Source organism: Helianthus annuus, chromosome 16 (assembly GCF_002127325.2).
Source record: "Helianthus annuus cultivar XRQ/B chromosome 16, HanXRQr2.0-SUNRISE, whole genome shotgun sequence".
NCBI lineage: Eukaryota > Viridiplantae > Streptophyta > Magnoliopsida > Asterales > Asteraceae > Helianthus > Helianthus annuus.
In genome coordinates, this window is record NC_035448.2 from 75,531,394 (window position 1) to 75,541,827 (window position 10,434).

Below are 10,434 nucleotides of genomic sequence, written 5' to 3' on the forward strand. Positions count from 1 at the left end.
ATAGTAGGCGCCGTCTGCCTTCTGCTCTAATCGTTGTCGTGAGCCGCGTAGGGCTTCAACCCTGATGTTTTCTGGTTTCAATGCTTCTGCCTGATTATCTCGTATCTGTGTAGGAAGGCTAGACTGAATCGTAAGCTGCAGCGCTCGCACGCGCCAAGGTAAAGTGTCTTTCCGACTGAGAGCGTCAGCCACAACATTGGCTTTGCCTGGATGGTACTTGATGGCGCATTCGTAATCGTTCAGTAGTTCGACCCATCATCGTTGACGCATGTTCAATTCCTTCTGCTTAAAGATATGCTCGAGACTCCTGTGATCGGTGTAAATTGTGCACTTGGTACCGTACAGGTAGTGTCGCCATATCTTGAGTGCGAAAACAACAGCTCCCAGCTCTAAATCGTGCGTCGTGTAATTTCGTTCATGTATCTTAAGTTGGCGCGAAGCGTAAGCAATGACCTTGTCGCGCTGCATTAACACGCATCGAAGACCCTGGATGGATGCATCACAATAGACCACAAAATTGTCCGTGCCCTCTGGCAATGAGAGGATAGGTGCACTGCAAAGTCTATCCTTTAAGTGCTGAAAAGCAGTTTCCTGCGTGTTGCCCCAACGGTAGGTGACACCCTTCTGTGTCAGTAGTGTAAGCGGCTGAGAAATCTTTGAAAAGTCTTTAATAAACCGTCTGTAGTAACCCGCCAAACCCAAAAATTGGCGTATTTCCGTTGGCGTACGTGGTGCAGGCGAGTTTCTGATCTAGTCTACCTTGGATGGATCGACATGGATCCCATCCTTGTTCACTACGTGGCCTAGAAAGTGGACTTCACGAAGCCAGAAGTCGCATTTCGAAAACTTAGCGTACAGCTGTTCCTTCCGTAGGAGTTCCAAAATAAGGCGTAGATGCTGCTCGTGTTCCTCCTGACTCTTGGAGTAGATCAGGATGTCGTCGATGAAAACAATGACGAACTTGTCAAGATAGGGTTTGCACACCCTGTTCATAAGGTCCATAAATACGGCAGGCGCATTCGTTAACCCGAATGGCATGACAAGAAACTCGTAGTGGCCGTAGCGAGTTCTAAATGCTGTCTTGGAGACGTCCTCCTCTCGGACTCTCAGCTGATGATAACCAGACCTCAAGTCTATCTTGGAGTAATAACACGACCCTTGCAACTGGTCGAATAAATCATCTATGCGTGGAAGAGGATAACGGTTCTTCACCGTCACCTTGTTGAGTTCCCTGTAGTCTATACACATCCTGAAGGTTCCGTCCTTCTTTTTCACAAATAATACTGGAGCTCCCCAAGGCGAAGAGCTTGGACGAATGAAGCCCTTTTCCAAGAGCTCTTGTAGCTGCTTTGACAGTTCCTCCAATTCTGATGGAGCTAGACGATATGGTGCACGAGCTATGGGTGCTGCTCCTGGAGTGAGCTCGATTTGAAATTCGACCTGGCGGTGAGGCGGTAATCCAGGTAAATCTTCAAGAAACACCTGAGGGTAGTCGCGTACTACTGGAATATCCTCCAGTTTCTTTTCCTTCACTGATGCGTCTGTAACGAGTGCCAGAATGGCAGTGTGCCCCTTTCGTAAACATTTCTGAGCCTTCAAGAAGGAGATGATGCCAACTACAGCACCACTCTTGTCACCTTGGACTTCGAGAGGTTCTTGACCAGAACGGAGAATACGAACAATCTTTTCTTTGCATTGGATCTCTGCTTGCTGTTGCTGCTGGAGATTCTGATTTGCAGGTCGTGGGCTCCTGAATCCTTAGCTTCATGGTCCATCTTGAGACACCTCTGGCAACGTCCCTCGTTGCACTAACCACCGTGGTGTCTGTTGCATTAGTTACACATTGGGTGAATTCCCCGATATCCACCCTGCCCCTAACCACCAGAAGTTGGCTGACTCGGCTCTGGTGATCACTATTCTTGCGTTGCTGCTGTGCTTGAGACTGAACGGTAGCTGAACCCTTGCTGGAATACCCATCCTATTTCCGCTTGTTGTCACTAGGAGTAGCGGGAGTAGCAGAAGTGATAGCGGTAGTAATAGTGCTGATACAACTAGGCAGCCTGTTCTGTTCCACTGCCTGATCCGTGAGGCGATGAGCAAGACACTGAATGTCTTGGATATTGTCGAGGTTAGCCGATGTAGCATGGCTCTGAATCTCTGAGGCTAGACCCTTGAGGTACAATTCAATACGCTTGTTTGAAGGGTCCACCATGGTTGGACACAAGATGGCCAGTTCGTTCGACCGTTTCGTATGAGCTTCAATTTCTGACCCCGTCATTTTCAAATGGTAAGGCTCCACTTCCAACTTGTGGATGTCATCACGCGTGCAGTATTCCCTTTTAATGCGTTCTTTGAATTCGTTCCAGGGGGTGGCGTTAGCAGCAGCCAACCCTAAGATCTGAACTTGGGCGTTCCACCAAGTTAGTGCTATTCCTTCTAGCGTGCCAGTGGCGTACTTGACCCTGCGAGCCTCAGGGCATTCACACATCTCGAATACTGACTCTAGCTTCTCAAACCAGTGGAGGAGTCCCACTGCCCCTTCCGTGCCACTGAAAGTACTTAGACGACAGTCCATGAAGTTCTTAAAAGTGCAGACAGGCTGCTGCGCTGGTTGACCTATTGTGTATGAATAGGACGAAGTTAAATACGAGAGTTAATGCAGGATCTAAGGATCCTAGTGTGAGTCTATACTGCAGGGTATACTACCTGCTTGAGCAGCTGCAAGTGCCGCAGCAACTTGAGCTTGAACGAGAGCCTCTAGCTGGGCTTGAGTCATGTTAATTTGTCCGGACATGATCTTCATTGTAAAAGTAGCGTAAGTGAGAATAGTTCGCGAGTAGGGCGATGACAGAAAAGCGTAAGCACGTAGGTATTCTCGGGCAATAGTGTCATGTGTATCTATGCATACTACGAGCAAAGTTCTATGTACTTCTAGCAAACAGGCAATAAACATAAACCTTATTACCTAGAATGTCGAGTCTTGCACGTGGAGCGAAGCGTCGTTGTGGATCGTGGAGAGCACTGTTCTGGTTATAGTCTGGTTTTAATAAAACGTTTTCCCATGTTAAAACCGAGTTCTCTATAACCAATGGCTCTGATACCAATCTATCACACCCCCAAAATCCCACACGCGGAGTAACACCGCCTGGAGGCGTGACGTGACCAGGATCAAGCCACCAATCATATTGAACATGAAATTAAGTAGTAATAGTTATCCATCAATACGAAAGGTGTTTATCAAAACCAACATAGTTAAGTATAGCGGAAGCATAATGTAAACCCACACATAAGTGTTAATGTATGAAAAGAAATAAGTGTTTGTTCACGATCCAAATCCCACAACGACCTGCTCCTCCTTGTGCAAGCCCCTTTAGTACCTAAGGTCCTGCAAGGCATGCAGCAGATAATCAACAACTAGTTGAGCGAGTTCACAGAAAGTAAGTTCGTATTAATAATGCGTATGTTTATCTAGTGGGGGTTTCCCATTCAAGTATTTTCTACTGGTGGGGGATTCCCACATTTATCCTTAGTAATGGGGGCTTCCCGCTATGGTACTTACTAGACTATTTGCAACCATGTGTTCTTCTTAATCCGAGAACAGGAATACGTACAAGGTCACGTAGGATTTACGTGAGTGCCCTTCCCCGAGGACAGTGGTACGCGTGGGGTTTACGTAGGATTTACGTAAGTGTCCTTCCGACCCGGAAGACAGTAGTGGGTATTAGGTTACGTAGGATTTACGTAAGTGTCCTCCCGACCCGGGAGACAATGGTAGATACTAGTTTACGTAGGTTTTACGTAAGTGTCCTGACTATCCTGAGGACGATGGTCTATAGTCTAGTGATTGCGTAAGTACGAGTAATCATTCCATTTCAAACATTCCAACCTAATTCCCAACCTGGGAATCCCATGCCTTAGCTGTGTGAACTCACCTTGGTTTGCTCGGCATATACACAAAAAGGGTTTCTTGAACTATGAGTGGTCAACCACGTCCTAACAGGGTTACCACACAAGTCAGGTTTTGACTTCAAGTAATGCACGTATTAAATCATAGCAAACACGTATTGCACGTTAACAGTCAAGAGCACAACATAATCATATTTGTGCGTTCTAAAATCTAAGCCCATATGTACCCGGCCCAACATGTTGTGCGATCCGACAACATGTTGTGCGATCTAACACCCCGGCCCAATCAACATAATCAATCCAATATTCTTCTCGGCCCAATAAGATTAAACAGTCCAAAAATAAGGTGCCCGTGCTCACAGTCTCGAGTCGAGACCAGGCGGTCTCGAGTTGGGCTGGTTCCGAAATCTCGAGTCGCAACAAGGATGATCTCGAGTTGTCATGGTCTGGTCGAGACTACACGGTCTCGAGTCGCAACAGAACTCGCAACCGTGGTCTCGGCTCGTGCGGTTTGTGCCGGGAATGTGCGGTCTCGAGTCGAGACAGGGAGTTCTCGACTCGCAACCGTGTCGAGACTAGCAATTGTAACAACTTTTCCTGATTTCCTTAATTCATTCTCAATCAATTCCGTGATTTCAGCTAACACATTGGGCAGTTTCACAATTCTGATCAATCAACAGTTAATTCGGATTTCATGCATATTCATATCAATTCAAGAACATCGAATCAGCAATTAATCAATAACCATGCATATGAACAATATCCAATCAAACCATCTAAATCAAGCATGGGCAATAGTTTATCAAAACATATAATCATACAGCCGGTTTATCCAGCACCATCAATTACCCTTTGATTAATAACATACATCCGACTTGTGTGAATTATTAACTAGTACATACGTGTGAGCCGATTAACAAAACACTATCAATTAACATCATAATCAACCATGCTCTCAAAACAACTTAGATTATCATACAAGGTTGTAAACACACGTTTAAGCATCATTAACATACAATCGGTACATATAACACTAACCGATCAAGAGAGTGTGATGGGGATTGATCCGAACCGAGCCGAGATGGAGAGGGAATGATTGCCGCCTGCTTCGAGCGAGAGGGAGAGAGAGAAGAGTAGGGTTTTTGTGTGTGAAGTGTTTTTCCAAAACAATTGAGGAGTCTACCCCCCTTTCCCTAATGTTATTCGTGCAAAACGAGTGGGCCGGCCCTTCACGGGCTGCCCTTGGTCCGTGTGCAAACCATACGGCCCAATGGCCTTGTGTGATTGATCCATGTTGTGCGGTTTTAGTTCGAGTAACATGCATACAAGCATTTAATTCGTAACATACAATAGAAACACATATCACGTAAACATGCATTCATTCAATTAAAGTAGCTCACATAACGTTACGAAATAGGTCTAAAGTACGAGTTATCATAACTCACAAGCATCTTCTTCAGTCAACAATCTCGTTTCAAATGAGGTGTTTAATGATGCTGTCGATTACAATTTGTCATCGGAAGATGAGGAGTATGTTGATGCAAATGATGGTGAAGCACCGCGTCCGGTTCAAGGTACTTCAGAAGCAACGGATCCAGTGTCTGCGCCAATTATCCAAGAAGAAAATGCATCATCTTCTACAACTCAACAGCTTCAGAATGATATCGGGAATTTAAATATCAATAACTTGAGGTCAAATGTTGAAATTCCTCCAGTTTCTGAAACCCGAATTCATAACATTCATCCTCTGCAGAATATTATAGGTGATGTTCTCAGTGGTGTAAGGACAAGGAATCAAATCAGAAATAACGAAAATGCTGGCTTGTATGCTGAGATACGAGAATCGGGACAACAAAATGATTGGTCTTTCGCCTGCTATGTTAGCCAAGAAGAGCCTAGATCTTGGAAGGAGGCATTGAAAGATGATTCCTGGGTGGAAGCCATGCAAGAAGAACTTCAGCAGTTCGAGAAGTTGGGCGTATGGAAATTGGTTGATAGGCCCGACAACTACAAGAAGATCGGAACTCGTTGGGTGTTTAAGTGCAAGAAGGACGACCGTGGGGTTGTTGTCCGAAACAAAGCAAGGTTAGTTGTTCAAGGCTTCAGTCAGATAGAAGGTATTGACTACAATGAAGTGTATGCACCTGTTTCTCGTCTGGAGGCTATTAGAATCTTTCTAGCCTACGCATCTTTCAAGAAATACAAGGTGTACCAGATGGATGTTAAAAGTGCTTTTCTACACGGAGTAGTCGAAGAGGAAGTATATGTCGAGCAACCACCGGGGTTTGAAGATCCATTACATCCTGACAGGGTTTTACTTCTTAACAAGGCGTTATATGGTCTTCATCAAGCACCTCGGGCCTGGTATGAGACACTGTCTACCTACCTGCTGAGCAATGGGTTTAGACGGGGTTTGATCGATTGTACCCTCTTCATCAAGGAAAAAGGTGAAGATCTTCTGTTGGTACAGGTGTATGTCGATGACATTATCTTTGGTTCTACCGATGATAAATTATGCAAGGATTTTGAAAAGGTGATGCAAGATCGATTCGAGATGAGTGCGATGGGTGAAATGACGTTCTTCTTGGGTTTGCAAGTTAATCAGTCCGAATCTGGAATTTTTATCCATCAAACCAAGTACGTCGGAGACATCTTGAGCCGGTTCCAGATGTCCGATTCGAAGCCAATTTCTACTCCTCTTCCGCAGAATCACGGGATTACTCCGGATGAAAAAGGGGAAGCTGTGGATTCTTCACTTTATCGTGCTATGATTGGATCCTTAATGTATCTCACCGCATCAAGACCCGACATTATGTATCCAACTTGTCTTCTCGCTAGATACCAAGCGAATCCGAAGGTCTCTCACTATGCTGCTGTCAAAAGGATTTTTCGTTATCTGAAGGGTTGCCCTGACACCGGGTTATGGTACCCTAAGGATGATAACTTCGATCTCAAGGCTTACAGTGATTCTGATTTCGGCGGCTGCAAGAAAGATGGAAAATCAACTACAGCAGGATGTCAGTTCTTAGGCAATCGCCTAGTCACTTGGCAGTGCAAGAAGCAGACATGTGTGGCTACATCTACATGTGAAGCGGAATACATTGCTGCGTGGCTGCTCCCAGGTTCTATGGATCCAACAACAGATGCGGGACTACGGTTTTGAATTCCTAACTACTCCTATTTATGTTGATAATGAAGCTGCTTTACAGATCACTAGAAATCCTGTACAGCACTCAAAAACGAAGCACATCGATATTAAATATCACTTCATACGTGATTGCTTTGAAAAGAGACTTATCGATGTGGTTCACATTCATACCGATCACCAACGTGCCGACCTTTTTACCAAAGCATTTGATAAATCAAGATTCATTTATTTACTTTTGGTAAACGGCATAAAGGTGAAGCAAGAGTAACCGACATCAGGAAATCGTTTTTGTAAATATTTTTCTAAAACCAAAAATCCAAAAATATGTTTTTACTTTATTTTATTTTATTTTTGAATTTTAGGGGGAGAAAGTTTCAAGAAAAATACAAAAACACTGAAAAACCACAAAAATACAAAAATATGTCTTTAATTTATTTACTTTCTGCATTTAAGGGGGAGAAAATTCAGAAAAACACAAAAACAATAGAAAATCAAAAATGAGTTACTTGGTAATATAAGGGAAAATGATATTACATCAGAGGTCGGTCGAAACATGTTTCTAGAAATCAAAAGAAAAGAAAATGATAAGTAGCTCTACTAATGATGTACCGGTAGACTCACGATCATTTTAAAGTATGCAGGAGATATAAACATAACGAACTGAAAACCGCGTGGGAACCGCTCATTGGCATATGGTCTTGGTATCGAAATTTCGTTTGATAGATTGCCGAGGTTCTGAGATATTCGGGGTTTATGCTGTTTATCATCTGGGTATCATGGTTGTTTCTATAAAAGACAAAGTCTAGTTCTTCCATGATACCATACATACGTGTACATATCTCATACTGCATTCGACCTCAATAAGTGATAAACAATCACATGTCCAAACAAAATAAGTGATAAAATATCACATTTATCCGGGAGTCAAGTTCGTCTCTCTGCTGTACGAAAGTACTGACCTGTTCACGGACTTGCTCCTGTGCCCTCATGCATCGAAAATCAAGTTCCTCATCAATAAGTGATTCTATCACATAGGGCTTGTTTTCAACTCAAATAAGTGACTTGTTCACATGTTATATACGTTAAAAACGGATGATAAATGGTATACTCCCCAGTAAGATGAACTCTCGTGCATACCTTGATACGGGAATGTGTCGTGAGTGGATGAACACCGGTCGGTAAGTATAAATAATACCTTAAATGTATCTCATTGTATTATGATTACACTTGATCGCTGAGTTTAAGTGGATAACAATATCGGTAATTGTGGTAGAATACTTATCCGCGTCTGTAAAAGAATTTTTCAAAGGAAGTGTGTTTTGACAAAAGACCGCAAGCTGATATGATTCTCTTCGCCAGAAACTCGCAAAAATATTGTTGTGTTTGTACATATTTATTTACTGCTTAATTTTTTTATTGTCTTATTTTAAACAGTTTTGTCGTTTGGTGCATATCAGCACGACATTAGCGGTGATGTCGTTTGATAACATTCAAAGGATATTAAAATTGTTGTCCTTTATTTTATCAAAATCCAAAAAGATTTTCAACTTAATATTATTTTTGATTAACTGATGTTGGTGCTCGATCCGATACCTGGCAAGCCGAGATACTTCATAAAACTAACCTTTGCAGAACTTCATAACGGACAATTTTTCAAAATAGTCAATTCTGAAAACCTCTAAATTTTTGAAGGGTTTGAATTGGAAATTCCCAAAATCCAAAGTGTTGGTGGAAATCTGATCCTTCGAGGAAGCAATGGCCGTCGAAAGATCAGATGGTCAATGAAAGTCAATGAAAGTCAATCATCTCAGTCGAAAGATGAATTGGTCAACGAAGGATTTGACCAATTTGATCTTTCGAGCTGATCAGACCTTGTTGAAAGATGGATAAGGTTGAAAGATATCCTTCGAGGATTCCCACAAATATCTGGTATCCTTCGATCCAGATCTTTCAAATATCTGGTATCTTTCGATCCAGATATGGATCCTTCGACCCAAAGCTGATCTTTCGAAACACCTTTTCATCTTTCGAAAGGTCATTGATCCTTCGAGACGGTTCGACTTTCGAGGTCAGAGTATAAAAAGTGGTCATCTTCTTCATTTCAACATAACTGTTCAAAATTTCATCACACAAAACCTCTGATCATCCCGAAACTCTGTCAAAATCAAAACAAAACTTAGGCTATCTGTTTTATAACGACATTCTCGGTAGGATAACCCTAATACATTTTACAAACAACAATTTGTGTTAGGATAATCTTCATTTGATCATATGATTCTTATTTTCTTTGTTTTCATGTCTATTAAAATGATAGAATAAGGTTCATGTGAATGTGTTATAAACTGATTAGTGGTAAGTTTTTAATGATCATAATGTTCACAACAGGAAATGGTAGTTTCAGATGCAAAGGGTTTTGGTTTGGGTTAAACAGTGTCATGTTTGGGTGTTTGGTTTAAATCAGTGGATGTGTATGGATTTGTGTCCGGGTTGGTCTAAGATGTTGATGTTCTAAATGGTTTTTGATGTTGTTTTTATCTGGTATAAAACATATTTGAAACCCACTTAAAACTGTTACCGGAAATTAAATGTAAATTGTTCACCGGAAAATTATCCGATGAACTGTGCTGCCGGAAATCAACACGAAGGATGTTGATACTCAACCTCGAAAGATGTGTTAAAATATCTTTCGAATTGAGACTCGAAAGATGTTAAGTTTCTCGAAAGATTCATCCTTCGATTGATCAGACCTTTCGAATGATCAAGATATCTTTCAAATGTATGATCTTTTGAAAGATGATCCTTCGATAAGGAATTTCATCCTCCGAGGAAAGTAACATCTTTCGATCAGTTTGTCATCCTTCGAGCCATGTCAATCCTTCGATGGCCAAATGGCATCCTTCGAGGATTCAACACTTAGAAATTTTTCAAGAAATTGAAATTTTTCTAAGTGTGAAATCCTTGTTGTCTGCTTGACTGTTTTCTCATTACGTGTCACTGTTTTGATGTACAGAAATGGCACCAAAAGTGAGGAAGGAACGGGCAAAGCCAACGAAGAAGGAAAAATCTGAGGTTGAATCTATGTCTGAACCTAGACATAACATGGCTGCTTATCTACAACCTGAAGGCAAGATCAGTCCGGAATTCACGGGAATAATGGAGTATCTTCATCGCGCTCGTATCAACTATGCAATCACTACACAGCACACTGCTTATCAGTCTCATATCAAGGAGTTCTGGAATTCGGCTGTGGTTGAAACAGTGGATAACAAGGAAAGGATTAGTGGATCAGTTGCTGAGAAACCTGTGGTGATTACAGAGAACACCATCAGAGCACGTTTGCAACTAGGAGATCAACCAGAAGATTCTACTTCTATTGATTT